Source organism: Balearica regulorum, chromosome 1 (assembly GCF_011004875.1).
Source record: "Balearica regulorum gibbericeps isolate bBalReg1 chromosome 1, bBalReg1.pri, whole genome shotgun sequence".
Classification (NCBI taxonomy): Eukaryota; Metazoa; Chordata; class Aves; order Gruiformes; family Gruidae; genus Balearica; species Balearica regulorum.
In genome coordinates, this window is record NC_046184.1 from 194,918,528 (window position 1) to 194,946,313 (window position 27,786).

The 27,786-nt window shown below is 40.2% G+C and overlaps 2 long non-coding RNA genes across 11 annotated transcripts in view; one reads left to right on the top strand and one right to left on the bottom strand.

Annotated features, from left to right (window-relative positions):
* The window catches only part of LOC142599910 (uncharacterized), a 43,133-nt gene extending 16,297 nt beyond the window's left edge, over positions 1 to 26,836 (top strand). For 9 of the 10 annotated variants that reach the window (XR_012833370.1, XR_012833367.1, XR_012833365.1 and 6 more), the window contains 2 exons: positions 7,405 to 7,572; positions 22,751 to 26,835. This is a non-coding gene — a long non-coding RNA (uncharacterized LOC142599910). Of the gene's footprint in view, positions 1 to 7,404; positions 7,573 to 22,750 lie in introns of all 10 variants that reach the window. The other variant, XR_012833369.1, reaches the window with a different exon arrangement.
* Positions 5,905 to 12,700, bottom strand: LOC142599911 (uncharacterized). Its single transcript, XR_012833373.1, has 2 exons — positions 12,272 to 12,700; positions 5,905 to 6,426 (listed from the first exon to the last, which is right to left on the bottom strand). It is a non-coding gene; the product is annotated as an uncharacterized LOC142599911 (long non-coding RNA).
* Positions 26,837 to 27,786: the final 950 nt, after the last annotated feature.

The following is a 27,786-nucleotide window of genomic DNA, read 5'->3' on the forward strand; positions in this document are numbered from 1 at the left end:
CCTGATCATCAATATCCAGCTTAAATACTCTCTTCTTGGATCCCACCATTTCAGTGTTGTCATATTGCGCTGGTTGGTTACGTTTTTGAAGGAGGAGACTCTTCTGCCTTATCTACAATCTGGCTATGGGAGTTTCAGGGTCTTCCAAGAGAGGATATCTCATTCCTGACATGCTCACCAAGAAGAGGTGAAAATTGACAGGGAAAATTAACTTCATTATCCTACTGTGGAATGGGTAATTGTGTATGTTAGGTAGTGCAGCATTCTGTTCCAAAGACAGTAGAGGCTGCAGGACAGCAGAAGGAAAGAACTACAGAGGAGTATTCTCTGGGTCAAGAAGAGGATACATTTTCTTGGATTACAGTCCAAATTATGCAATACCATCTTACAGGATACAAATACAGTACTTGGTATTAAATGAGGACTCCAAACAGCACATCAGAGAGGGATAGTCAGTGACATAAATTTCATTTTACACAGTACTGTGAATACAGCAGTCATTTAGAGACCTGGCTTTGGGACTCCAGATACTTCAGAAGGACAAGTTTGTAGAAGGACGAAGTGCCCTCTGCTTTGGTTCAGTTAAAGACCATGGTTGGAGATGTATCTTTTTGCTAAGTTCTACCAGTTGTTTTCATGACTGCTTCCAGAATTTATTTACTCTCTAGCTTGTCGATGAATATGATCATGATGCTTTAAGTGGTGTCTGTCTTGGCACAGCTTTCTGCTTCTATACACCAGGTGATGAGGGTGTTTACTTTAGAGTCTGACCTGTTTTCTGCCACTGCTTTTTCTCAACTCCATTTTTAGATACAGTGTCTTTCATTGCAACTTGCTGTGGACTGACTTCCTACTGGACCATTTAATCCTGGAGACATCAGTTGTATATGTTCCCACCTTCCAGCCTTGTTTATCCTTAAAGTGCTCTGTTAACTATTTGTAATGAGACAATCTTTCTATGTAGAGGTGACATCCTTGTTTAATAAGATTTTCTGTATAAGTATGCCCTTCTCATTTATTTATGACAGTATGCTACTATTACAAGGATTGTATTGTTGATTTTTATTTTCAATGTTTTTGTTCTTACTGAGGCTGACCAACTAGCAAACAAAAACCCCACTTTTAAGTACCTCGGTTTGCAACACAGATCCATCCCTAAGATTAGAATAAGTTTAAGTTATTAAAAATAAATATTTTACTTTTTTCTTTTTTATATATATATTTTTTAAAAACCACAACTGATAGGTCCTCAGCACTCGCCCAAATGGCTGTGGCAACCCAGACAGAGCTTCCACAAAAAACATGCAGCCACCGAGGTCTCAGGCTTCAGGGAGTGCCAGAGCCTGTCACTGGGAATGGATGGCAGTAGTGAGAATGAGTGTGAGGTATGACCAGGTGGATGAATTGCTCAGCCTGGTGGCAGAGCTACGAGAGGAAGTAGAAAGGTTAAGGAGCATCAGGGAGGCTGAGAAAGAGATAGTTGCCATTACTTGGTGGGACAAACCCCGTGACTGGAGTACAGCTATTGATGGCTACAGGCTGTTCAGAAGGGACAGGTGAGGAAGGAGGGCTGGAGGGGTTGCCCTTTACATCAAGAAATGGATAGAGTGTGAAGAGCTGTCTCTGAAGAATAGCCATGATCAGGTTGAAAGCTTATGGGTAAGAATTAGAGACCAAGGCAACAAAGACAACCTTGTGGTTGATGTCTACTACAGGCCACCTGATCAAGGGGAGCCTATTGATGAAGCCTTCTTACTCCAGCTACAGGATGCATCACACTCGCAGGTTATTGTCCTGCGACACGGACAGTGGGATCGAGTGCACCCTCAGCAAGTTTGCAGATAACACCAAGCTGTGTGGTGTGATCGACACGCTGGAGGGAAGGGATGCCATCCAGAGGGACCTTGACAGGCTGGAGAGGTGGGCCCGTGCGAACCGCATGAATTTCAACAAGGCCAAGTGCAAGGTCCTGCACATGGGTTGGCGCAATCCCAAGCATGACTATAGGCTGGGTGAGGAATGGACTGAAAGCAGCCCTGAGGAGAAGGACTTGGGGGTATTGACTGATGAGAAGCTCAACATGAGCCAGCAGTGTGCGCTTGCAGCCCAGAAAGCCAACCGTGTCCTGGGCTGCATCAAAAGAGGTGTGACCAGCAGGTCGAGGGAGGTGATCCTGCCCCTCTACTCCGCTCTTGTGAGACCCCACCTGGAGTACTGCATCCAGCTCTGGGGGCCCCAGTACAGGAGAGACATTGAGCTGTTGGAGCGAGTCCAGAGGAGGGCCACGAAGCTGATCAGAGGGCTGGAGCACTTCTCCTATGAGGACAGGCTGAGAGAGTTGGGATTGTTCAGTCTGGAGAAAAGGCAGCTCCGGGGAGATCTAATTGCGGCTTACCAGTACCTGAAGGGGGCCTACAGAAAAGCTGGAGAGAGACCGTTTATCAGGGAGTGTAGTGACAGGACAAGGGGTAATGGGTTTAAGCTGAAGGAGGGTCGATTTAGATTAGATGTTAGAAAGAAATTCTTGCCTGTGAGGGTGGTGGGGCACTGGAACAGGTTGCCCAGAGAGGTTGTGGATGCCCCCTCCCTGGAAGTGTTTAAGACCAAGTTGGATGAGGCTTTGGGCAACGTGGTCTAGTGGAGGGTGTCCCTGCCCATGGCAGGGGGGTTGGAACTAGATGATCTTTAAGGTCCTTTCCAACCCAAATCATTCGATGATTCTTTGACTTCAACCACCCCAACATCTGCTGTACAAGTAGCACGGAGAGCTGTAGGCAATCCAGGAGACTCCTGGAATGCATTGAGAATAACTTCTTAAGCCAGGTAATAGACAGCCCTACCAGAGGGGATTTGATACTGGACCTGTTGGTCACTAGCGCAAGTGAGCTAATCAGTGACATCAAGATTGGAGGCAACCTGGGCTGCAGTGTCATGCAGAGTTTGCAGTCCTGAAGGATATGGGTCAGGTGAAGGGTAAAGTCAGGACCCTGAATTTTAGGAAAACAAAATTCCAGCTGTTCAAGGAGTTAGCCAATAGGACCGCCTGGGAAACTGCCCTCAGGGGCAAGGGAGCAGAACAAAGCTGGCAGTTCTTTAAGGACACTTTCCACAGAGCACAAGAGCTCTCTATCCCCAGGGGTAAGAAGTACAGAATGGAAGGCATGAGACTGGCCTAGATGAGTCAAGACCTGCTGGTCAAACTAAAGGGCAAGAAGGAAACACACACGGAGTGGAAACAGGGACAGGTATCCTGGGAAGAGTATAGGGACACTGCCCAGTTGTGTAGAGATGGGGTCTGGAAGGCCAAGGCGCAGCTGGAGCTGAACTTGACAAGGGACACAAAGAATAATAAGGGCTTCTACAAGTATGTCAGCCAGAAAAGGAAGGTGAAAGAAAGCGTATTCACCCTGATGATCAAGACTGGCAAACTGGAAACAACGGACAAGGAGAAGGCTGAGGTACTCAATAATTTGTCTGCCTCAGTCTTCACTGGTAACCCCTCTTCCCACACCTTTAAGTGGATGGACTGCAAGATGGGGACTAAGGGAGCAAAGTCCCTCCCACTGTAAGAGAAGATCAGGTTGGTGACCACCTGAGAACCTGAATGTACGTAAGTCTATGGGACCTGATGAGATGCATCCCAGAGGCCTGAGGGAATTGGCTGATGTAGTTGCCAAGCCACTCTCCATGATATTTGAAGAGTCATGACAGTTGGGTGAAGACCCTGGTGACTGGAAAAAGGGAAACATTGCACCCATTTTTAAAAAGGGTAGAAAGGAGAACCCTGGGAACTACCGACCTGTCAGTCTCACCTCTGCACCTGGGAAGATCATGGAACAGATCCTACTAGATGCTAAACTAAGGCCCACAGAGGACAGGGAGGTGATTTGCAACAGCCAGCATGGCTTCACCAAGGGCAAATCCTGCCTGACCAACATAGTGGCCTTCTGTGACAGAGTGACTACATCAATGGACAAGGGAAGAGCTACAGATGTCATCTATCTGGACTTTTGCAAGGCCTTTGAAATCGTCCTCCACAACATTCGTCTCTAAATTGGAGGGATATGGATTTGATGGATGGACTGCTCAGTGTATGAGGAATTGGTTGGATAGTTGTATCCAGAGGGTAGTGGTCAACGGCCAGATGGACATCATTGACAGGTGGTGTCCTTCAGGGGTCTGTACTGGGACCAGTACTATTTAATAGCTTCATCAATGACATAGACACTAAGTGGTGCGGATGACACACCTGAGGTACAGGATGCTATCCAGAGGGACCTGGACAAGCTTGAGAAGTGGGTCCATGTGAACCTCATGAGGTTCAACAAGGCCAAGTGCAAAGTCCTGCACCTGGCTCACAGCAACCCCTGGTATCAATACAGGCCAGAGGATGAAGGGATTAAGAGCAGCTCTGAGGAGAAGGACTTGGGGGTACTGGTGGATGAAAGGAAGAAATTTTTTACAATGAGGGTGGTGAGGCAGTGGAACAGGTTGCCCAGAGAAGCTGTGGATGCCCCCTCCCTGGAAGTGTTCAAGGCCAGGTTGGATGGGGCTTTGGGCAACCTGGTCTAGTGGAGGGTGTCCCTGCCCATGGCAGGGCAGGTTGGACTAGATGATCTTTAAAGGTCCCTTCCAACCCAAACCATTCTATGAATCTATGTCAGTACTTTCTATGTGCTAGCTAGGTTATGGTCGATGCAGTTCTTATTCTTAATGAAACACATACAGTTCACCTTTGATAAGCAAGTTACTACTGTAGATATTCTACTTTATCCAAAGACTTCTGGGAGTCAGGGTCTTATTTTCAGGGGAGAGGGAGATAGGGAAACAAAAGCATGCCTTCGTGCTTCGTATAGTTTTCCTAGTTTACAGAAACATAATTGGTACATTTTCTAGACTCACACATTGTAACTTAAGCTTAAATGAATTACTGAACTTCTGTCCTGCATATACACATTTATCTTGAGTCTGTTTTGGCAGCTACTGTAAAACAAGTCATAAGTAAGGAGGAAAATGCATTCTTGTTTTATCAGGTGATTCTGGTGTCTCAACTCAGTTGTCTGCGAGACACCATTCATATTGTCCTAAGGGGAATACACTGGTTAAAATGTTTTATTTTTTAGCTCTTTTCTCCTTTAAGGAATACTTGAGGAAGTAACTAAAGTTTGTTCCTTTATAAGTAAAAAGGCTGTTTGGGTTTTTTAACAGTGCAGTCTGAATTTGAAGATGCTGTTTCAAATAACCAAATGAAGTATAGATAGTGGTGGAAATACTATTGTGCAGCTGAACTAAAGGGATTTTGCTGGATAATTTCTGGCCTGTTATTGTCATTGGCAAGTCAGAAATAATTTCCAAAGCTGTAGTCTGGCTGAGGAGGAGTAATGCTTTTGTGTGTATTTTTCAGGCCAAAACACACACATTGTTTTTACCAGTGTTTTTACCAAGATTCAAAATTATCACAGCATTGTTATTTATTTTTAAAAGAAAAGGTATTATGAAAGGAATGGTAACACCTGAATGGCACAGCAAAAATTCTTGTTAGCTGAACTCCTGACAGAATCTGGCAGAAATTCAAAGTCTGGTTTGTCTCTAGTAATGCTATTAACATTTCAAAGGTTGATGATGTTCTGGGAATTACACAGGAGGGATTATTTTTTAAGTTAAGAATTAGTACTCTAAAGCCTTGCCTGCACTAGGAATATTAGAGTATCTTGCAATAGGTAAATGGACTATATCTGAGACACTAAGTTCTCTATCAGCCGTTTTGCTACCTACTTTATCTGTACTGGTATAATTAACATAGCAGCCGTCTTTCCCCATAGTGTGAATAGACCTGTATCAGTATAAACTGTATATATTGGTAGCTTATTTCCACATAGAAGGAAACAACCTCGGAGGGCTGGCCCAGTTCCAGAAATTGTTTTTAATTATATTGCAGTTGCTATGCCTGTATAAACTATTTGTATTGGAGACCTTACATCAGAAGAAAGTTACTTCATTCTAGTTTATTTGCCCTTATCCATAGAGCCCCATAAAAAGTTACACCACTTCTGTTTTGTAGGTTCGGTTTGCCTTTGTGGGCAAACTTGCCCTTTACACGGACTTATCTCTATCTATGCTAGAGTATATAAACAATGAGTGTTTTGACAATAAAAATGCATCTTCCTCTCTGATAGAAGCCTAATCTATTCAGTTAATACTAGGACAAGTACAGTTTACTGTGAACGGTTAGAATATTCCCATCTGGCTGCATGCACCAGAGCCTACAGAGCAGCTGCCCCCTCCCTGCCCCCTAGCTTAACTCTGTTGTTCAGTTTAGAACACAACATTTAACGTACTCCAACCAAACTTCTGACTGCTGTTTTATAGATTGTGTCTTGCCTTGCTTTTCTCCTATGTAAATGAATCTTGTCCAGTATGCATTACCTAAGAAAGAATTAAGAAAGTTGAAGTCAGAATATCAGAACTGGAATCACTTGCAAATAAGGATGATCTGCATGCTTTGTTCTATAAAGATAATGTTGAGCAGATTCAGATGATTCCTGTTTTAAAGCTACAGGTGAGGGAGAGATCTTGATCCTATATTAAAAGGTGGAGAGGGGGGTTGTGATGAGGGAAAGACTGAAAATCAGTATAACCCTTCTGCTATAAGCCTCGGAGCAGTAAAGAAAGGACCTAGTCAGAGAGTAACTAGGAGGAACAGAAAGAGCCAAAAGCCCAGGAACCTTTGACCATTCAGAGAACATTCACTAGCTTTTAATTAGCTGTTCTCTGTCCTATGCTCATTGACTGTTTGTTCCACTCTCTTTCATTCCATTCTACCTCTTTACTCCTGCTTGAATCCTGCTTACTTCATACGCTTGCCCCTTCCCAATCTGCCCTCCTTACTCTGTATCTCCTTCTATTTTCTTTGCAAGCAAAAGCCACCCCCAAAATAGAACTATTGTTACATTTACTATAATCATGCTGTTTGTGCTGTGTGTGAACTTTTCCCCCATGCTGTCTTATCTGTTTAGACTGTTGGTTTTTATATAATCAGGGACCTTTTACTGTTCTGTGTTTATGCGCTGTCCAGCATAATGGAACTTCAATTTTCATTAGTCCTTAGAAGACCTTAAATATGATTACGAATAATATTCCTTTATACTGATTTTTATAAGAAATCACTTCTAGGCAAATGACTACCCTTAATGAGATGAGGTATATGAGATTTAACAGGATAAGAGAAACTTTGCTCTTGCAGTTTTTCTATAGGTGAATGAGTAATTTAAAAGTACAATGTTGTAACTGTAGTTTTATTACAGTCCAGCATAATATGATTTAAGAATTAATTTTATATTGACTAAGTTTGCATTGCACTTGCAGTGGTTTGCAAATTGTTGGTTTGTTTTCCATGTTTTCCAGCTTTTAAATTTGCTTTCTAGAAACCATTTTGGTAAGTGGGGGTTGCTTGTCAGAAATCCGTTCCGAAGCTTGAATGTAAAGCGAGCAGGGTACTAATGATGGATATGAATGGATGGATATCTTAAGGATAACAATGGATATGGCATCTTCAAAAGCAGTGGCGTTCTGGTAAGAATTTGCATGTAATTTATTTAATTAGTTGTCAGTAAAATGTGGTTGTATATCTGTCTGAAGATTTGTCTGATTACTTAATGAAAATTTCTTTTAACGTGAAAAGTAGGAGGATTGCCTTATATCATGCAGTATTTTAAATTCTGAAACAGTGTACAACTTTAGTTTACTTAGCTATGACTTCTTGCATATAAAACCAGTTAAAGTATATTTCTAGAAAAGTAAGTTATTTTAGGGAAGTAGTTAGTAGCCTGTTTCTCTGAATATTTAGAACTGAATATTTTTGAACTGTCATTTAAAAAAAACAGCTTTTTTTGCATTCAGAGTATACTCAGAGAATGTTACAACTAACCTCTGGTGGCATATTTCACCACTACACATGTAACTGTTCTAACAGGCATTGCATCTAAGTTTGCAGGAGATGTGAAACACTTATGTAACTATTGACAAATTAATCATAGTTGGAAACTTCTAATCGTTGTATAGGTTAAAAAAAAGTATAACGGCAGCATGCTAAGTTACTGTACTGGTTCTACTTTGTTGGAAGTTTCACGGTATTTAAATAATGTATGCAATCAGCAAATGCAAGTAGAAACACCAGTGGAAGTTTTACTATAAGTATGGTGTAGTAGAAGTGGTTCCTTTTAAGTTAGTCTTTGAAATAGTTTAGGCCAACAATTCCTTAAGCAAAAATTCTTGTTTTCACCAAAACCAATTATGTTCTTATCAACGTATGTACTGATATCTTGAAATTCACAAAGAATTTGTGCCTTTGTTTTTTCTTCCTGTTCTTTGAATCCCACTGGTAGTTGGTATTGCAGTGGAACTGTTCTGGTAACAGCTGGCAGTTCTTAAAGCTGCTTCTTAAAGGTATTTTGAGGTCCTGGGTATGTATACACTATGGAGTAAAGAGCAGCACAGAGATTGAGTGTTTTTCTGATGAACTAGTTTCATAGCTGAGGTTGCTGTTCCAACAACATGCTACTTCCAGTGAAATCAGGATTTTGACAGACCTCAAGAACTCTTAATTTTCTCATGCCATGCTAAAAGCTGTGGTGGCTCAGGAGCTGATTCACAAGCAGATTAGGCATTAATTGGATGGACAACGTCTGTCAGAGGGGTGGTGGTTAATGTCTGAGAGTGGTAATGGCATTCGGTCCATTGTGTGCCTGTTAGAGCCCTCAGCCCCGTTTGAGAGGCAAGGACAAGGAGCTCAGACTCGTGGTGCTAACACAGGTACCTCCTGTGGGCACGTGATGAGAGCAGCAAAACTGTAGTGTATCCTGCGGGGAGGACTACCAGCCTGGCTGACAGAATCCAGTGGCACTGTACTCAGTTCCACAGTATAGACATGTGCCATAGCATAACAGGTACCTAAGGCAGCATTAATTAAGACAGAGTATACTCACGAAGATATTGGGAGAGGAAGTACGGAGAATGCCTGGTACATTAATTACCTAGAGGTCTGTGGCCAGACTCCAAAGGCCTGATGTAAGTGCACAAGTTAGACCTGAAAAGGCCTGATGTAAGTGCACAAGTTAGACCTGAAAAGATTAACGTAAGCAGTCTCCTTATTTGAAATTCGATTGGCATGGAAGTGACTAATAGTGACTTCTATTTAATATGCCTTTCTGCAACACTCAGCTTTTCATTTTTACTTTCAAGGTGGGTGGCAGATAAAATCTGGTCCTCAAAGTGCTATGCACTCGTTCCAGTGCCAAAATACAAAACACAAATCAGCAACTGTAATGTAAGGGCATACTAGCTTCCTCTAGCTGCACTGGACAAGTATGCATGCTAGATGTGTGAACATAAGCATAGATATCTGCTTAGATATATTTATAAGTATTTTTTTAAACTGCTGTGATTCTGTAGGCTAACATAATAACTTGGGATGAGGAAGTTAGGCTGCTCTCAACTTTTTTTTGGTCAGGCTAATCTTTCACTCTAGTTCATTGCATGGCAAGTGTTTGTTTATTTGATCTGTTTATATTTTAAACCAGCTTGGGGGGGGGGGGGAAGAGAGGGGTGAGCTCCTCTTAGTTTCAAAACCCCTCAAATTCTGAAGGAGGATATCAATCAAGAAAAAACTAGTTTGCAATTTCCATGTTGTAGAGGTATCTTATCTGTAGTCGCAGTAGTTAGAAAAGATCAACAGAAAAAGACACTCCAGCCTTGAATTTTATAAGGTGATTGTACTGACTGATATTGTTTCAAATAAAAGCAGTTAAAACAAGTGATTAACTTGTAAAAGAGTTGACTGTCATTTAGTGTTTAATTCCTCTTTTGCTAAATATTTTTTGTGATATTAACTTCATTTGTGACACTTTAGTAGGTAGAAGCCTGAGGGGGAAAATGTTATAGTTCTTTCACAATTCATTAGTTTGTGGATGTTTCTGTTATGTTGTTTCCACTCTGAATGACTCATATGTTAATTGAATATGCCAGCCTAAAGGCATGCCCTCAATATTGCAGCCCACAGTGAAACTTGATGCCATTGCATATAAAAATGTGGAAGATGCTTATACCCATTTGAATCCTTGAGAAGTTTTGTGCATGTTGGACATGTGTGCTATCAATTACTTAGTCTATGTACTCCCATTTAAAAAGCTATGTTTTACCATGTCTGATTGCTCTTTTTCACACCGTTGATTTGCTGAGTTTGTAGGCTACATCTGTCTGGTGAGCCTGAGTTGGAACTGAGAAACAGTAATTTTTTTTTTTTTTATAAAGTGGCACAGTTTCAGTGTATTCATTTCTGCACCATTTGATGAGAGACTATAGAAGTATCTACTTTGCATTGCCACCTGTGTATTTTTGTAATGATTTAGACATTCAGAAATGCTTTTCTTTTGGAAAGTTGATAGCATAGATCTAATGCTTTCCATATTGTGAAAACACTAATTAGAGTGAACCAGTTGGCCTCTGGTTATCTTAGCTCTCCTTGAATTTTTGCTTTCTTGCCAATTTAATTTTCCATCTTTAATAAAAATGTCAAAGACAGAACAGATTTACCTATTGACAACATGTCACACAAATTATCACATATTACAGAAGCTTCATACTGGAACACTGCAAGAAGCAGGTCTAAAACTGGCCGGGGGTTCCAGTCCTACATTTCTTTAGTATCTGTTATATGGACACAGTGTGCACTCACAGCAGCAAGAAGGGTTTTGAAAAGTAAGTGAAGTAAAATTTTTCTGATATTAAGCCTTTGGGGTTTTTATTTTTTCCCCTGTGGTATACAGTAGTATTAACGGTAATAGTGAGGGGAAGGTGTTTTAAGATTTGGTTCTATTTCTCATTACCCTACTCTGATTTGATGGGTAATAAATTAAATTAATTTCCCCAAGCTGAGTCTGTTTTGCCCATGATGGTAACTGGTGAGTGATCTCTCCCTGTCCTTATCTCAACCCATGAGCCTTTCATATATATATATATATTTTTTTTTTTTTTTTTCCCTTGCCTGGCTGAGGAACACAGTGATAGAGCAGCTTTGGGGGGCACCTGGCCTCCAGCCAGGGTCAACTCACCTCAGTCCCCATTGATTTATGTATTGAAAATACGTACATAGCTGCAGAATTTTTGTTCTCTGGATGACAGACCTGTGGCTTTGATACAAGTAAAACAGATTGCTGTGATAGAATAGATACAACATCATAAGTCTTTGATGTTGGCTTTTAAATAACTCTCCTGTTCTACCATGCATAATATGTAGAGGAAGAGTTTATGCCAAAGTGAACAAATACATTCATATTGGAGTGGTCTTCCCATAAATTTTTCACTTTACGCTTCTCATGAATGTACACTGTGTGTGAATCTTTCTGTCTATGTCCCTGTTCCTCTTCAAGAGGAGGTTGTTGATGCTCACCTAACTCTACTTCCACTGATGCGGAGCCGGTCTGTCTATTCCTTGTCTGGTTTGGGCTGCAAGACTATAGACACAGTAATTAAAACTGTGTGCAACTATTAACAGAATTGATCACAATTTCTATAGGCAACACTGGAAGGCAATAAAAGTAGCCATTTCAATCCTGTTTCTAATTCTAGCACCCGAGATCGAGTCTGCTCAGGTCACTTAAGGATGTCTCACTAAAAGAGTATAAAAGGTATAAAAATATAATAGAATATTGCTGTTTCATCTTCAAGTGGTGTAGTAGAGGCAAGGAGAGGAAGCAGGTAGCAGAGTGAAAATACATCAGAAACTGTTGCTCTGGCCAGGCTGATGTGTTTGAGAGAATGGGATGTAGATGCAGAGGGCAGTATCTCTGCCTTCCTGTAAGACTGCATTTGCTTTTAATATAACTAAGGAATAACCTCCTGTAATAAACAGCAAGCCAGAAACTGGGCATGCTGGTATATTCCACATTTACAGGTGTAAAAGCTGCCTCACCCAGGCTGCTCTGCCTGCAGTTTTCTCTGTTCAGAGTTTTGGTTTGTCAAGATCCTTCATTTGTCAGGAGAGATTGCCAGGAATCTTACTAGTGTATGCTATAGCATGTGCAGTTTTAGTCCTGCTCTCACTTTCCCACCTCTTTCACAGCTTTTTTTTTTTTTTTTTTTTTTTTCCCTTTCCTGTACTGCATGATGAAGATGCACAGCTCTAAGGTTAAGTTTAGGGGCTGAGTTTTGAGGATCTAATCAGGGTTTCTGATAAGCACAGCCAGGTTTGATGTCAGGTGCTGAAGGTACTGACCTTTTCCTTTTCCTGTTGAATCCTTTAGTCCTTTTCTCCTGGGGCGGTGGTTTCACCCGTGGCTGTGCACAGCTCTGCCAGTCACCCAGCGCACATGAGTACGTTCAAGTGCCATTAGGTTCTTCTCCGCGAGATCAATACTCGAGTCAAATGTTGCCTCGGGCCAGCTGGCAGCGCGATCAGAGGACCGTCTCCGTTAGGAGGGTCAGGATATCGCCTCGGCCACTCCAGCCAGCGCAGGCAGCTGCAGCAGCGCTGGCCGGGGCCGCAGCGCCGCGGGGCAGGAGGTGAGAGGCCCCTGCCCGGACTCGGCGGCATTAGGACCCGGGCGGCTCCTCCCCGCCCGGCCTTGGGGGGAGACGCGGCCGCCAGGAGCCAGCTGGGCCGCAGCTGGTGGGGCCGCGGCGGCTCGCGGACCTTTGCCCGCCGCGCCAGCTGCTGCCTGCGGGGCGGGCGGCGCGCTCGCTCCCCATTGGCTGCCCGCGCCGCGGGACCGCTCATGGCGTCCTCGCCTTCCCTCCCCACACAACAGGCCCTAGCCAGCTCCGCCACCAGCGAGACCTTTGTCGCCGTCAGAAGTCCGCTGCTCCTCTGCCTCCTCTCCTCCTCGCCCGTGTCCCCCGTGTCCGCTTAGGCTGCAGGCTGGGTGGTGCTGCTGTGGCTTTCCGCGCTGCCTGGTGCTAGGTTAGCCTTTCTCCGTAGTGCAGTCTTTTTAGACCTAGTGCTGGCTCTTACTGTGGATCTGAACTGTGCTTTGCAGATAGGCTTGTGTTTAGGATGCCCTGGTATTACCGTAATATTTCTACTATTATAGTTAAGTGGTACATTTTTCTAGCGCAGGTGATGGCACACTGTGAGTTGTTTGGTGCTGGGAACGTTCCTTTGTATGTAATTCTGGGTCATATACTAGAATGGAGACGCACTCCTGCCTAGACCTTTTGGGTACCTTGCAAAAAGATGTGTAAATAATTATAGATGAAAGCATTTAAAATACCAAGTATTTTGTTCATTTCAGGAAAATTATTTGCACAACACACAGACCAAATGAGAAGTAAAATCTGAAAGTTTACCATGTCAGTTGAAGTAATTTTATTGCTTTGTTCATGTCAATTTTCTTTTGTGCATATATAGTGTAAAGTTAGATCTTCCATTTATATATATATATATATATAGTGGATTGTGGCAAATATTCGTGTTCAAAAATACGCTTTGGCTAATACTAAAGTATCTTCTGCTTAATGCCTACATCATATTCACACTACAAGACAGGTGTTCTACTCTTACAGCAACTCTACAGTAGTTGAATAAGATAACAGTTGTATCCTGCTGAACTCTTTGCAGTTTAATATTTAAAACAAGACATTAAGAATAAAAGTTCTGATCATTAAATTAGAATTAAAGCGGAGCAGAAGCTGATATATCATCAGACTCTTGGCTTCTATAGTGCCTGTCACGAAGTAATGGCTCTCTTAAACTGTACATTAATCATCAACAAGAAGTTCAGAAATGTCTGTTTCTATCCAAAAACTTTTATTACCAAATAAATAGCTTTCATACTATTGGAACGAGCAAAGAAATGTCTTTAACAAGGAATTCCTTCACATCTAAATAAACTTAATTTACACCTTCTCCCCCATTAGTTTAGTTTATTGCAATTGCCCATCCTCTACTTAAAAGGAAAAAAGTGCATGAGGCAACTTTGCACATAAACGTACAGTGAAGTATATTTCAAATTATATATATTTAGGACATATCTGCAAGCATATAACATAACAGCTTTAGAAAAGCAAAATGTCCCTTTTATTTTAGAAAGTGATCGATATTTGTCAATGGAGTGTGTTACTAAAATGATCACCGGCAAAAGCTACACAACTAAATCTGGCAAGTGACAGTTCTTTTACTCAAAAATTCACAGCCTGTGTCATTTGCAAAACATAGTAAGTTAAACAAAGGGAATAAAATTTATGTTCTGATTTCCTGGTGGTGAATGGTCTGCTGCTTTTGGAACACAGATGAAAGGTACGTTGCCTTTTCGATTCAGAAATACTGCCTTTCTGCAACCTGTTGGCTTGCTTTTATGCCAGACAGCTTTTCTGTCATTGCAGACAGTAAGGTCTTCTCAGGCCCAGAGCTCTACATCGACTGAAATTCCCTTCTCTAACAGAACCAGTTTCTCAGTTTCTCTTGTCCTGGTACCAGCTGCATTCTCTCTCTCCAGGAAAGAGTTCCCAGGCAATCTTTTTGGTTCGTTATGCTGTCTATATTATTGACCTTTGGAGTCTTCATTCATACCTTCTATTGTACTGTGTGTTGCTTCAGCCATTTATTTCTGCTCTGTTTACCTGACCTAGCCACTGACTGAGCTGTAAGTCCCATCTTTGCATTAGCAGTGCTGGCAGCCTCTCCTTCCTGTTCCCCCACTGTCCACCATCCACAGACATTATTATGTTCTCTTTACCTTCCCAGACACAGTGGGAAAAAAACTCAAAATATCGGAAGCCCTATTATTCTACTCTATTTCATTTTTTTTCCCTTGCCTATCTTACTAAAGTTAAGACTCTTGGCACTTTGAGAAAGAATTACAATTTTCTGTATGTCTTTGTAATGACTAATACAATGGACTAATGTGTTTTCTAGTATGTGCTGTGACAATATGCATTTCAAACTAAAACAGGATGATCTAATCAAGGTAACCAAGCAGTGTAGTGGTGGCATACTAAGGAATTAGTAATTAAGCTATTTCTAGCTCCCTTGTTTGTGGGTGATCAGTAAGTAGTCACTTTTTGGGTGCTTTTTAGCAAGATCTGTGATGAGAATCCGCATTAAAACAATCCCTTTAAAAAAAAAAATTGGTAAGGGGAAAAATGTTCAATTTCATGTGTCTGAAAAATAAACGAACTTCTAAGAAACTGGCTGTGATTGGAAATCAGGAAAAATACATTTTTGGTAGAACCTGCAGTGATGGAGAAAATGAGTGTATAATCATGCTGATTTTCATTTTTCATTTATTTGCTTTTATTGCTTACAGAAGAGCTTAAAGTACCCAAACTTCAATTGTTTCAAAATGTTCTAGTATCACTATACTGTTGTTAATGAGCTATTAATAGCAGTTACTGCACACTGTAAGAAAAGGTAGTGTGAGATTGTAAATAAAAGTTTTATAACGAAATCAAGTTGCTGTTCCTTTTTTTTTAAAATTGGTATTTTTACATAGGAGTTATCATACTGGCTTAAACCATAATACAGTTTCCTTTTTCACTGGTAAATACATCTTGATGCTTCAGTTCATGTTAACTGCAAATAAGTTTCCTCCTGATTTTCTTTATGTAGTAACTGATTTGATCTACACTAGTGTTGATAGTGGCATTGTGTTTACATTAATAACTGAATTTCCTTGATAATCTATATGAATAAATTACATATGATGTGAAAAACATTTCTTCTGATCAATTTTGATTTTTTTCATGCTTTGGATATTTCTCGGTATTTTTTCCTTGCAGTATAAGATAGCAAGCATAGAAATGTCTGATCAGACCACTCTGGAGCATTTATTATTTTTTTATGTCCACTTATAACACTCTTGATTTTAAACTTGCCAGTTTCTCTTCATATGATATTTTCAATGCTTATCATTGTTCACATTTGAACAATCCAGTTCTTTAGTATCCTTTTGGAGAAGGGGTGACCTGTACCTTATGTGTTTTTTCTTTTCGGTTAAGGACACAGTATTGATTTTTATAATGCTATTACAATGGCTTTCTTCTAATTCTCTTCCATTGTTGAAGCAGCCTGTTTTACTATTTTTATTTTGAGTCTAGCAGCATATTGAGCAGAGACTTTCACTAAACTGCTAAAGTGGTGCCCTAGTTCCTTCCTGAGGCCAAGGCATCTGGTGTTCTTTCCTAGTATGGCATAACTGATCTAATGAACAGCTCTGTTAAACGGAGGCAGTCCTACCACCTCCCTTGCACCTGACACTGGCACTCATCAGCCCCAGTGATCCAGTTCATGGAACTACACCGTTAAAAAAGCAATCCTAGTCTTACCAGTAAAGGGTTGATTTTTCTCTTGGTTTGCTCCCTGAGCGGGCTTAATGGTGATGGCTGCTGCTCTTTGTTGCAAGGAAAATAGAGGAGCATGTGGCAAAGGGAGGAGGAGATGGAAGTATGAACATATCCTTTCTGCAGTGATCTGCATCAGATCAGTTTAACTAACATAAACTATGCAGAGGGTTGTAACAGAAGTTAAGGTTGGTATGAATGCAGGATGGATGGAACTGTGTGAGTAAGCATAAGGAGAAAGAGCAAAACAAAGGGTTAAAGAAATGGCCTGTACTGATAACGAAGGACACCGTTTCCAGGACACCATTCCCAGCAGTGTCCGTGTGCCACAGCAGAGATGACTTGCCAGCGGAAGATCTTGCATCCTGACAGCAGGAGGATGGCAACGAGGTTGTAGTATATCACATACACCATTCTTTTTCCTGTTAGCCGAACAGGAGAAGAGACTGCAGGCATACATTTCAGACTTACATTCCAAACAAGGAAAAACAGACAATGGGTAGCAATATGGCCTAAGATTTATGGAAGGCGAGGTAAGCCAGATCCTTAGGCACAGGACTATCTTGTCACAGCTGATGATTCCGGAAGGATACCCTAAAGGATCTGCTGAAAAAAATAGGTTATTATTGCTAATCAAGAACATCTCCTGAAATGGGGTGAGGGCTTAATAGCTGGCAGCCCTTGTCCTCTGTTTTGCACAGAAGTTATCCTGAGCAGACCATTTGGACAGGTAAGTCCTGATCCATGGGAGTAAGTGAGCATAAGAGTGTGAGTGAATTAAATCTATGGGAGAATAAATGTCAGTGGGTAACATCAACTTTTCTGGAGATTTTGTAGGTAACTGTTACCTTCCCCTTGCTTAACACACTGAGTTTTATTACACAAAGTTCCCTACAGTTGCACCTCTAATTTGAAACCTCATAAAACACAGACTCTTTTCCCTTGGGTTTATTTTAGTATATATTTGTTGTCTATTGTAATTTAAACTTGATTTGGCATTTTTGGGGCCCACTGACTCATTTTGGTTAGATTAGCAGTTTTCCATGATTCTGAGTAACCTAAATAACCTGCAGATTTTATGCCAAGGTACTCACTCACCCCGGTTTCTGGATGATTAACAATTATACCATAATACAGGACCAAATGCACTCTTTTGAGACACTTTGAAGTTAACTCTTTGCTGTTAATGAAATTTATTATAATGAAATAATTCATTTAATCCAATATTTTGCTTTATTCTCATCAGGTTTTGATCTATGACTGACTGTGTTGTAGAGGTTTTTTTTGTTTGTTTGCTTCAGAGGAATTCTTCTCTTAAGGCTTTGAAAGAATTTCTTTTCTGTTATCTGGATGAATAGATCCAGAGCAAGAAGTAGATCATCATCAGTAGTAGTTCTATTCTTTTTTTTTTTTTTTACATGATGCCTGGTATGACTTTTGCTTATTGTTTGTACTAGGATTAGATTTCCAAATTTGTGTGAGACTCCTATTTGATTCAAATAACTTCTTGAAGCTCATTGTTTCTTCATAATGTTTTATTATCTTTTTCCCAGCAATAAGCATGTTTTTTGGAGACTCAGAGATTTTCTTAGCATGTAAGATGTATCTAGGGGTTTTGCTTCCTTATTTTGGGCTTTAGGGACCTTCATGTTACTGAAATCTCCTTTTTTATAGGGTATATTTAAAGTTCAGTAAGTTTAACAGGGAAAAGCATGCGTTATGTTTGCAAATATGAAGGGGCTCCTTGTATTTCTCACCTTTAACTTACCAGTCCTACATTTTACCATTTTCTCATCAATTGTTTCAGCAAATAGCTTATGACATCTGTCACACATATGACAAGGGTTTCCATGGTTTGTTTCCCCCACCCTGCTTCCTCTGCCAAAAATTCTGTATGTATCCTGGATCCACATATATGTTTGCATCACTCTTATTCTCCCTTCTCTTTCACTGAGTTGGATTATGTTGAGAGTTTGCCCATCATTTAGACTGGGGAGAAAACCAGCTGGTGCCAGCCGTGAACACATTCCAGCTCTTTGTTATAGCTGGAGAGGTATATATGGCTTAATATATATATTAAGGAATTCAGAAAATAACAAAGTTAAAGTTGATATATAGCTGTGCATCTTCTACCTGGCATGTGTGCATTATTCTGTGATAATTACAAGAGCAGGTACTGTTTAATAAAATACTGTATAGCATTGTAAGACTGGTTTTTGTATTATTGTCAAATAGTGTTATTTGGGCACTGAAGTTCCTGTGATTGTAGGCACCCTATAAACATGGGCTGAAAAGATTATCTGCAATCCTAAATGTTTGCAATGTAAACAAAATACAGCTGAAAAGAGAAAATATACACAGATGAGAAGGGAAATACTAGGTGATAAGGGGGAACATTCATACCTCAGGCATCCCATTCATGTATACCTAAACCAAAAAGCCATTTCCACAGCTTATCTAGAGCCTCCTTCAGAGGACAGTTTGGAATACTTTAAGAGTTCCTTCATCAACATCACTCTCAACAGGAGCCTCTCTCCATTTACTGTATAGGAGGATCCATCTCCTACATCCCACACTTGCCTACTTTAGATACTTAAAATTAGATGGTGTGTATATACCTTCTTATCACACATTTTGCTCATAGGGACTGTAGCAGCATCTTAGTAAGCTGAATTTCAGAGGCGGCTTTCAAGAGCAGCAATGGAGTATGTTTTCAAATATTTAAGGGAGTTCTCCTAAAGTGTAAGGTGTAAAACAGGAAAAGGTGTAAGAGGTTTGTTTGAAAATACAACATGTGGGTGAGAGAAGAGCTGGAAGCTGGGGTCCTGACACTGAATGACAGGTAGGAGATATGAAGGGAGGACATACAAGAAGCATCTCCAAATTCATTTTTCAGTAAAAAGTGGGGGGTTTTGAAAGTGGTTTAGCCCAACACAAAATAATAAACAAATCGGACAGTATGATCTAATGGTCTTTTCAACTTTGTTTCATGAAAATTGGCCTAACTTCAAATGCGAGCAAACCAAAGCTGGCTTCCTGACAGTGACTAAGGTACAATAGGTGCGGTGGTGGTAAGTGAGGAGGGGCCTAGGCAAGTAACAGATATTACAGGAGAAGTTATTGAGAGCTGTGGAGACAGCGATGTGTTCTCCAAGTGATCGACTAGGAAAAGGGTCTTTGCAGCAGTGTTCTGAATGAATGCGAGCGAGATTAGGCTGCGTTTCCTAAAAGCAGAGGGAAAAATGTTGCTGAATCAGACATGATGATGATGATGATGATGATAACTTGATTGAATGCTTCAGCTGATTGGAAGAATAAAGAAAAATACCAAGTTGGAAATGTTGCACTGAATGCATCTGCAAATTATGAATATGAATCTTAGGATTTGGAGTAGATCTGGGATCTAAGGGGACGCTAGAGTTATGTGTCTGAGCAATAGGCGGGATAGTGGTGTAGCTGTGCAGCATTGTGTGTGTCACCAGCAATTAAGTTGTTCATATGAAAACCTTAAAGATCTGTCCTCAGATATAATTGTATTGTTTATTTGGAGTTCTTCACTCCTATGATTGCTTCCCACATAATATTGCTTAGACTATTACCCCACCTGCCACCACGGACCAGACACTAATTGTTGAGTTAGATTTGTAATGTCGCAGTGGGGTGGCTAGCATGAAAAGGTGTGTTTTGCATTTGCCGGGAAGGCACTGATCTTTTTATTTGCTTTAATAATGAACACTGGATACAGTTATTTCTTTACAGTTATGAAGTCAAGTCTTCAAATAACCATACTCCGTAGTACTTCAGTAATATAATTAATTAATTCAGTTCCTTATTCTGATCCTGCCTGATAAAGAAAGAATTCTCCTCAGGAGGAGGAAGCTTTCCGTTTGCTTGAGGCTTTTATAGCCAGGTCCCATACCAGCCACAGCCATCCTTTTCTCCTGCCTTCAGCATGCACCAGAACTCACAGGTTGAGAAGGGGGACTGGAGAAAGGGCAGAGGAAATAACATCCACTCTTGGCTAATTTTCTATTAGTGTATAGACGTATGGGCATGGTAGCAAACAGGTGTTAATTAGAATTGTTTCTAGGTTTTTCTCACTTAAACCAGACATGAGACAACTTTAGTATTAGGGAGGCATAACCCAAAGAGAAAAAAACAAACAGCTTCTTATTTTCTTTCCCATTATATTTTTGCAATAGATACGTTTCCACCAGGTGTGGAAATATAAACTGTTAATGCATTTTTGCAAGAGGAAGAAGAAAGATTGTCTTAGGTGTCTGGTAGTCAGGTGTCCAGATTAAAATACTAAAGTATGTAGTATGCTTGGGGAAGAGAAATTAAAAAATGCCTTTCCTCAGAAATGTAACTCTTTGGAAAGGAATTTGATATTAATACCCCTTCAATAATTTCAGGTTATTCAGAGAAAGGGCAGTGCTGGCCAGGTAAGGCGGTAAATGACGTGCGTGCTAAAAATTTGTGAATTGGTAAATTCATGAGCAAGCATACTTGATGGCATGCCAGACATCTACGGGCAAAAACTGCAGTGTACCTGCGGGATCCCGGCGGCCGGATGCTCACAGCTGGTGGGGAGGGACGAGGTGGGAGGTCAGGCATCCCTCTGCGCCCGCTGGCACCCTCAGCCCTGCAGCTGGGACCTCCACCTTCCCGTGGTGAGGCAGAGCCCTGCTGGGGTGCGCTTTGTCCCCCCGCCCCGGTGCACTTGCTGAGCTGCGGCCAGGTTTTAGTCTGTAACTGTCTTGAAATAAAATAACCAAATTATGTCAGTATATTCTAAGTGTGATGTTACAGGTTCTTTATCGCGTACCAGTTTCTGACATGCATGTGGTATACAAGTGGAAATTCAACATTAAAATGGAAATAACGATTTTGATATCTATCTTGAGCTACCACCATCACTAAGACAAAACCATTACCTTCTCCCACAAATTTTGGAAATCACATCTGCCTTGCATACCTATGAGTTTCCTCACATACGAGTAGTTGAAGTTAAGTCAGTGTCTCATCTTGGCAAAAAGGGCATCTTAATGTCCCTATGCACAGTGAATAGAAAACTTCGTACGTAATATTTTTTCCCACCTAGAAATAATAGCAATTCAAGTCTGTACCTCTGCATCAGTGCTATAGACAAATCAACATCTCTTTCAATGAATTTCAGATATTCATGTCCTCATGTATCTTGGAATAATTTTTTAAAATTATTAATTTAATTTATATGAAGGATCTTGCTGTATCTTAAGCCATCAAGTAAGAGATATGAAAGTAATCAGAGATAATGATTCTCCTGAACATTTTTTTGGACAGAAAGTGTGTTTATATTGATTGGTGTGGTTAAATGCTGATCTCTGAAGGCATAACTCTACTATAGTAAAGGGAAGAACGGCATCATACTTGTGGACAACCTCATACTGTCTTTGGTCTGGCTATCTCAAAGAGGTAGTACCGGTGAAAGTGCAAGGGTGCAGCGACATTTACAGGCCTGACGAATTGGGTGTTACACCCTCCCTAGCTGACAAATAGCCACAGGAAGGTCATAGGTAGAGAGAAGGCATGGACCCCTTCCTGAAGTGGATGGTAGGTGCTGCTGCTGAAGTTCGGATGACACAATACTTCGGTGTAGCCCGTGGTTCTGTGTGCTTATTCCACCATAAACCTAGTATTCCTGTCGTGTCTTCACTGCTGCTGTCACACGTTCCTGTATTAAAGCCTATATTTCGATGGACAAACCTCCTTATGAAGTAGGCATTTTTTTTGACAGTATATTTTCTCATTAGCAATTGTCTATGATGCTAGGTGCATGCTACCCTGGGGTTTTATTAGTATGTCAGGGAGACACATCCACATAAAAAGTTACTTCATCTAACACACTGCCAAGCTAGAACTTCTCACAACCTTCAGATAGGCATAACAGTGACTATTTTTACAGAAATAATACTTTCTGTCAGTTTTACAGTGCTTTAAAATATGGTGAGATTATCTCATTTTAGTTTTTGCCACCATGTTAACTAAGAGGCTAAAAATCTACATCTCTAGAAGTGAAGCATTGATGAAGATAAAAATACCACCTTTACTGATTTTAGACCATTCTTTTTTATTTAAAATAATAAAACAAATTAAATATAAATATGAAAAAGCAGCAGCATGCAGGAGGTGAGCAAATGCACTGCAGGTACTCGTGTTTGCCTGAAGGGGAATATGCTGTGATCAATTAATGCTGTATTAACCTCTTGATGTAAGATTTCACTGTAGCCTTTCCTGTAGCTGCAGCGCTTTGTGGTAAAAATGTAAATCTTGTAATGGTCTACACAGATAATTTTTCTGGGACTAGTTTAGTGTCTCTTTAATTAGCTATGCACTGTGTTACCTGATTTCATCCTTTTTCTGTTTACGTATTTAGGCCCTAATCCTGCCGCTGGATTTGTTCAAATGGACCTTGACAGCCATGGGGCTGAGTGAGTTGATGGGACTCTGGATGACTGCAAATTTCTACTCTGAAGATCTGATTGTAGGCCTGAACCTAAAATTTTATTTTATTCCCCTATTTGCTTCTAATTCATGAAAATTATCCTACAAAACGGTATTGTCTTTGACTCTCATGCACGCCTACTTTAGTACCATTCAGACACCGTGTGCTTGGGATGTTGTCAGACATCGTTAAAATGTTTCTTTTGTGTCATGTGCCAAAATCTCATGATTACTCTGATTATTGGCTTGTATTTTTACACTCAATGCCTTCCTACCTAAAACAGAGGAGGTTATCACCTGTGTTTTCAATCATTGTGGTATTTCTCTTAACACAGATTTTGAAGTCAAGAGCAACTGTTGGAACTCTATTCAGGTCACTTTTAAAGATGTTGGTAGATTTGGTTTTTAATTTTTGGACACAAAGTACATGTTTTTTATTTTATTTCGCAGTGTGGTATTTTCTCAATAGCCTACTATTACTGAAAGCTTTCAATATGATGATACTCTGATGTAGACCAATAAAATAAGTAGGAAAAGGCATTAACTTTTACTAGCTCTCCTGTTGCTTTTCTATTTCTGTGGCTGTGGTTACATGACGTACTATACAGCTGAGAGTGAGGATATTTTTATTTTTGTGAAGCAGAGAATATCTTTTGTTTATAAAGTGCTTTCCCTGTCCTATTCCATATGACCATGTTGCAGTTTCACTGAGTACTAAAGTTAAATACCTCTCATAGAAGCTGGAAAGGACTTTGCAAAATCACACTAAAAATAGAGTTTGAGGGGGAAAATGGATATGCTCCATCTCTATGCATGTTCGTATTTATATTGTATAGACTTTTTAAAGCAAGAGTGTAGCAATATAGGGTAATTAATGGGTGAAAAGATCCAGAACATTGTAGAGAATCAGAAATACCTTCTTTTTTTTTTCTTTGTAGGATTTTTACAATGATATCTAAGAGCTGCAAAGTATTTGATGAATTTTTGCGTATTCCCAGAACAACAGAAAAGCACCGCTGTCCTGTTTGACCAAGGAGAAAACCAAGCCACTCATTCAGTCTGTAGTAAAGTCGATGATACTAATTGGGTTCTCCTGCCTTTTAACCTTGTGCCTCCAGCTCCATTTCTCCCTCAAAAGCCAAAGCTTCCATTATAATCAGCTGCTTTGCATTTCTATGTAAAAGGCCCAAGGTGTTTTGGTTTGGACTCACAGAAAATGAGGAAGACAAGGTTGGTGGCCATCTGCCAAGGAGCTTGGTCTGACTTGCTCCTCGTTCACAGAAGCCGATGGCGAAGGCAGGGGCAGAACTGAGTGTTCCTGTGTGGCATTCAACTGCCATAACCACATGCCCATCGCTGTCTTCCTGTAGTTGTCTGTCTTGTTCTCTGCACAACTTTGAGAGCAAACACATATACCAACCTATAAATAATCTAATTCGATACACAACCCTGATTCATTTCCTGAGCAGCGTGTGTCCTGCACACACAGGGCAGCTGCAGTCCTGTGGAAAAATTCAGCAGAGTGGATGAGGCCAAATATTAAGGCTATTAAGTATGTAAACTTTGCAATGAAATAGCATTATTTTAATGTACCTTATTATAGCTATAGCTTGAAGTATTTTTAACAAGGAACAAGAAAAAATGAATGCTTTTAGAACTGGTTGTAAACATTTCCCTGTGTAGCATGTGAATGTGAATACTCAGCTCAGTGAAATACAGAACACCAGCCGGCAGGAGGAGGCTGGCCACCTCTGGGGAGGAAGGGAAGGAAGAAGGCTGGGCAGTAAATGCCATGGGTATACCCAGTTTGCTTTCGAGTCTCAGGGACTATCTGGGGAGACTTTACCCTACCTTTTGTTTTTTCTTCAGCATTCCCAGCCCAGAAAATGAGCTCCGCCAAAGTTTCTCAGTGCAATAGATGGTGAGGGTGTGCGGTGTGTTGCTATAGTCTGCTAAGAGTGTAAAGAAAGAAATGGAAATCAAAGGTGGGTTTTTCTCCTATCTATGCTTTCCTGTCAGAAAGTAAGAGGAAGCACTCCTCAAGTCTCCCAGTTTTCTCCCAGATGAATTTCAGGGGTGATCCATATGATCCTTGATCTCAAAAATAGGTAGCAAAAACTTTTAAAATAGAAAATACTGCTCTCGGCTTGTCCCCTTAATCTTCTTCCCAGTCAAACTGTAGTGGACTCGTGTTTGTAAGCTACCAAGGATGGCGTATAGGCTCCAGTGCCAGAGCAGTGGTGTTGGGAATCACAAGCTCATCTCTTTATCTTTTATGTTAGCCTTAATTAAGATTATAGAGTTTTTTTCAGAGAAATCTTGCCAGACCACGGCAAGACCGTGGTTTCAGTTTTTGTTAATGTTCTACCTTATCCATGGATGACACTTGAGATTTGGTGACCAGGCTAGTGATTTGCTATGAGGAAAACAAAGCAATCTCATGCTTTTTTGCTTTTGCATACTTTTCTCTGGAGTATGCAGTCTTTTCCCATGAAAAATTCAGCAAATTCAGATGCCCTGTAAAGAGCGCCAGAGATGATACTGAGATATAAAGGTAGTTAGGAAAATTTTGGTCAGGCCATTCACTAAGATTTGTAAAAATTGAAACACTTGCAAAAGTACATCAGTTCTACTGGCATTTTGTTGTAAAGAAAAAATGAAACCCCTGCTTTTAACGCTTTTTTTTTTTAAATAAGGATCAGTTTTCAAAGTTTCGCAGCTGTAGAGAAATTGTGGGAGCAGGAGGAATAAGTCTTGATAGGGTGGAATCACCTTAAGCCAGTATCTCAACTCAACACTTTGTATCATGAAACCATGGCCTGAAACTGCTGCCTGTCATATCAGATATTATCATTGATTTATTATGTTACTTCATCTTAGGCGTTGTTTGTAACCTTTTGGCAGGAATTGTTTTTCTTCTCTGATTTGGAAGATTTTTTTGGTTTGGGTTTTTTTGGGGGAGTTTTCTGGGTTGGTTGTTGGATTCTTTTTTTTACCAGCACCTAATGTGAGGAAGCCCTGATCTATGACTTGGCTTCCAGGTACTAGGATAATACAAGTAGTAATCATGCATGCTGCTAAAAATTTTCTACCTTATATCCATTTGCATTTGTTTGCCTTCAGCTTCCAGTCATTGATTCTTGTTATGCCTTTCTGTGATGGATTAAAGAGCTCTTTAGTACTCACTATTTTCTCCCCAGGAAGGTGCTTTTACCCTGTAATCAACTTACTTCTCAATCTTTCTTTCTTTTTTTTTTTTTTTTTTAAAGCAAAACAGATTGAGCTTTTTATGATTCTCATTATTTTTTCACATTCTTGGATGATTTTTGTGGCTCTTTTCTATCCCTTCTCTAATTTTTCTATTATAAAAGAGACATAAAACTGTATTTTACTAGTCACGTACACAGAAGTAAAATTAGTTCACTATTTAGTCCTGTGTTAGTATGGTCAGAAATTAATGTTTTTGCAAGGTCGGATAAAATAAACAACTATTCAACTATTTAATATGACTTCAACACATATGAGTATGTCATTATTAGAGGACAGAAAAGGATAGATCACTTAACATTTAAATACTTCATAAACTTCAAAAGGACTATCAAATCAGTAAGAGTGGGTGTGCAGGGGGTGTGTCTAAAAGTATTTCTGTTTGTTTTGAGGTTTTTAAGGAGATAGTGAAATAAAAATAATAATCTTAATTGTAAATCAGCAATAATACATCAAAACCTTCCGTTCTGTGGATAACAAAGTAATACGTATACGTACTTGACAAAATTTTGTAGGATTGAATGCAAAACCTTTGTTAGTAACGGACTATGCAGGCCATTGGAATTAGAGACTGTGAATGGGTGTCAATATATGCATCCCTTACATCATTTAATTGCATATGTAGCCACTTGCTGATATTCGGAAACCCTAGAACAGTTATGTGATCTGTTATGCTGTAACAAAAGAAATAACATAGTATCAAGAATTTCTTTTGTTATAAAAGCTGTCACCATTAAGTCATATAAGAGTTCAAACAGTCAAAATCCACAGCTTCAAAGAAGCTCTTGAAAATTTTACTGCTTCAGTATTTCTCACCAAAGGAGTGGCTATTCATTTTGATTTTTATCCATACTTTAGGACAAAGTTGAATTAAATTTACCCTAAGGAGACTAACCAGATGCCTGCCTGATCAAAGCATCTCGGCCTACCCAATGACTCTTATGCATATCAGCATCTGAATTGAATCCCCACTCCCAGATCCACACTTATCCATCATGGAAACCATCAGATTTTCATTATATTGAACTGCAGATTGTTTAAGCTCTCAGTGCTGCAGATCAGTTTAATGCAAGTTTGTCTAATGTTGTGTCTTACACAAATTTGAGGTCACCACATTGACTTTCTGTCCAAACTGTCTTGCTTTTTTGACTTTGAAAAGAGTACAACTTTCCCTTGTGGCAGCATTCCCTCAGTGAAACTTGGGACATATTCAATAAGGAACTTAATTTGTTTCAGCAAAATTAAAGTTCATGGAAACATGGTAAATGAGGAAAAAGGAGAATTAAAATAATGTAAAAGATTTAAAATCCTTTAAAACTCCTGAAAAAGCAGTAAAGATGAATAAGGACAGAATAGAAAGCCAAACGGCCTCTAGTTAAGAAAGTACTAATCTAAATAGATTTAGACTACAAGTGTGTGTTAAATGAAAAAGTTAATACGAAGATTTTGGTAGCACTAGGTAACTTGGGGTAGAAGCTGCCCCTCTGTGATGATGAGCTCACAGAGCCCTTTTCAAAACAACTATGTTGTTGGAAAGAGATGAGCGAAGTGGGCATTCCCTTGAATACCTTTTGCTATCACAGGCTTAGTCGATATAAAGTATGTCACTTCTTACGTCCTAGGTTGCCTCAGTTTCTTCTCCTGAGTATCCCAAGTCCTGGAATAGAACCCTTAATTAAAGGGAGATTGACGACACTGGGA